The 3,506-nt window shown below is 34.5% G+C and overlaps 1 pseudogene; it reads right to left on the bottom strand.

The window, feature by feature from the left end:
• Positions 1–638: 638 nt before the first annotated feature.
• On the bottom strand, positions 639–3,151 carry LOC103208309 (annotated as a pseudogene).
• Between the last annotated feature and the right edge of the window lie 355 nt (positions 3,152–3,506).

Raw genomic sequence — 3,506 nt, 5'->3', positions numbered from 1 at the left:
TAATGCTCCACTTTTCCCTGTAAAGAAATCAGAGAAGAAGGATGACAGTTTATGCAAGGTTTATGAGGTTTTAACTATAGTTATCCTTTGTAACTAACCTCCATTTCCTTTGTCTAATATTCCTCCTCAAACTATTCATTTTACCATAATAGATTTTTTAATGGCAACTTCAATAATTTAATCATTTAAACCACAGCACATAAATGACTTAAGAATATAGAAAGCTCATCTAAAGAAGTCAATATACACTGGAAAATGCAATGCATAAAGCTGTTCAACAGCTGTTCAACAGATTTAAGGGTTCAAATTAAGAGTACAATAGATTCAAATATTCTTATCAAAGTTTAATTTTACATTTTGATTAAACTGAAGAATGCTCCATTATTTCTAAGTAAGTACACTTAGCTTTAAGTTATGCATTTTGTGTGGCTAATAATATATGATATCTCAACTTCCCTTGAGAAACAGTCTGATATCTAAAATGCTTTGATGAACATGGAATATTAAAACATTACATGACAATATATAAATAGGTTGAATAGATATTAACACATTTGTATTCTTCAAATTTTCAATATTTCTAAGACAGTACCACAGCATTGATAATATGAAGAAAACATTTGGATTTACTTTTAACTTCAGTGTTCTGGTTGTTCTCCACTAAGGGACCTTTGAGGTGAAGAGGAAATCAGCTTACCCCCAAAGGAAATGTATCTGGGATGTTCCTGATATCTCCTCCTCATCTGAGCAAATGAGTTACTGTCATTTACAGTTGGTGAATCAAGAAGATGGCATTCAGTAGTGATACTTTTGTTATCAAATAGTACTGATTGACATAAAGAAATTTTAGCTTCTTCTTCCTGTGAGATGTTAATTTGTAGTGGTTGGTACATGTTTCTCGGGGCTGCTCATCAAAACATCTTGTGCTATAATGGAAGAACTCTGTTCCATTCCTTCCACAACATCTGAAATTTCTTCCATGTTTTTAATTATTAACTGCCACTTCACCAGCAAGTAAAAGTAAATTCATTCTTGCACTGGTAAACAATCCATCTCAAAGTTTACCTTATTTGTTTCATGGTTTACTTCAATTAAATCCTGTAATCCAGGACACTGGGTATCTACTACCATGCTGTTCCTGTTTTCAGAAATATTTGAAAGCAATGTCTTATCAGTAATATGTTCACTTTGGTACTCTGAGGATCAGGAGTCCCTGGTGCTGTTTGTCTTAGAAGGTTCATTTCACCCTTGCTCTGAGATACAGCTTTGCTGACAGATTTAGGTGTTCTAAGTCTTTGAGAAAGATGCACAGAAGAGATTGGGTCCTGAGAATGATTTAAGTGGATTTTCAATTCTGAAAAATACAGCATCAAACACTATTTTATCAATTTCCTTTGGTGTTACAAAGCCCGCTGCCTCATCATGTTCTTCCTGGTGAATTCTCTCTCTCATTGCATTTTAAATGGTAGCGAGGTGATTTCTAGCTGCAATTCTTCTACCATTGTCCTGCTTTGGTTTACTTGACATATTTGAAACAACTTTTTTTCCAAATGACTTTTTGCTTGTAATAATACTGTGTTGCCATCTAGATACCTCAAGTTTGCCCATTGTTGAATATTTGATGTAAATAATCTATCTGAAAACTAACTATATCCAAAATCCATCCAGATCTGTACAAGTAGTCTCTTTTACACCTCATTTATATTCACAGTCATTCACCAGTACTTCAAATTGTTTGAATCTTTCCTTCATAAGAAGTCTTGTTTGACCGACTGTTGTGGGAATAAGATCTTCCAGATGAATTAGTATCATCTGGAATGTCTAATTTAAGCATCTTATCCCACTCAAGGTAGCATGAAATTAATTTTTCAGTCTTTGACTGAAGACCATTTCTAAAATATCAAGTGGTGGTGAGTTACATGACCTTCATTTACCTCAAGTAATTGGAGGCCATTTTAATTTGTAGTCATAGCTTCATTTTTATTTAAGATATGTTTTTTATTCCAAACTGTTGGAGAACCCACAGGACACTGTATTATATTTTAATCTTGCTGTACTGTCTCAGTAGACTGAGTTCCACATTTCTGTGCCAAACTTTTATTCATTGTTTCTTCAGTCTTATCAGCTTCTATTTTGGAAGGAGCCCAAATGTAACTAGATGTCAAGAAAGTATTGGCTCTGCTGGGAATCATGGATGTTGTTCAGTCACCATCCAGTGACTGAAACATAAAATCTTCAGGTGTGAAGGAACTCTTCCCTTTCATTTTTTGCAGGTAAATTTTCCTCTTTTGATAAAGTTTCATCTGGATCCATTTCATTTGTTGCTCTTGTTTGTGAATCCACTGTACTTTCTTCATTATCAACTTTAAAAGAAATGTCCTTATCAGGTTTTATTTTTATCTTTCTGACAGGTCTTCATTTATTTTGTGATTTTCTTTCTATTTCAATACCTTTAGTAGTTCTTGTGACTGGCTTTCTTCTAGTGGTAGATGAGACAGTTCTGGCAATTTGGTTTGTTGCTTGAGTAGCTGATTGACTCATTCTCACTGCTGTGGGGACTACCGGTTGTAGAGCTTTTGTCTCTTTGTCCAACACTTTCCTTTCAGAAGTTGGTCTTTGACTCAGCTAGATTGTTTGAATGTTCCCTTTATCAATAGTCTGCTCAATTTGTTCCTTGGCCTTTGACCTTGTAATCTGTACAGAAGATGAAATAGCCTTTTTGGGCTCAGCTTTCACACCATTCAGTTTTGAAAGAGACAAAAGAAAACCAGGCATACCAGGTCTATAGACCCACTTTAAATACTCCTCATTTAGCTTTCTTTCTCTGCTCTTTCAATTTTTGGAGGTGCATTTCTTCTTTGTATTTTTTTAACGTTTGTTTTTGCTGGTCATGTAGGACAGTTTTAGTTGATGTTGGCTTGAAATTGGTCTTATCTGTAACAAGCTCTTGAGATGTCTCATCTAATGGAACAATAATTCTACCTTCCAAGATTGGAATGTTGCCATCTTTCAAACAAATGTGTCTATTTCATTCATATTCCTTATGTCTATTTTCTTTCTGGCACAGTGATTTCCTACCAGCAATTTTGGTTCTAATCATGTCAGTACTTAAATCCTTCCTGTGTCTACTGGCAAAATGTGATGAAGACATTCTGAGACACCTTCTAGCATAAAATCTCAACAAAACTTAAAGTAAAGGAATCTTAACACCAACAACTTGGTCTTAGAAACCATCACAGCCTCGGATCAGGAATGCCCCAAAATAGATTTTTGGAGTGCTTTTTTCAGTATCCCATTTCACACAAGTTGCCAATACATATTTACTTTTTCATGGGCTGATCAACAATTTACCTTGACAATTATGCCCCACAGCTATAATGAATATCTTACCTACTTTTCTCAAGTTTTACAATTTTCCAATGACTCCACTCTGTTCCAATATGTTGATGATGTTAGTCTATTCCTTTTAATTAGACACATGTTTAAAAGACAGTATCCAACTATTA

This window comes from Orycteropus afer, unplaced genomic scaffold, assembly GCF_000298275.1.
Source record: "Orycteropus afer afer isolate SDZICR_OR568_19922 unplaced genomic scaffold, OryAfe1.0 scaffold00423, whole genome shotgun sequence".
Classification (NCBI taxonomy): domain Eukaryota; kingdom Metazoa; phylum Chordata; class Mammalia; order Tubulidentata; family Orycteropodidae; genus Orycteropus; species Orycteropus afer.
The sequence above is the reverse complement of the archived record's forward strand: the minus strand, read 5'-3'. Positions and strand labels throughout refer to the sequence as shown.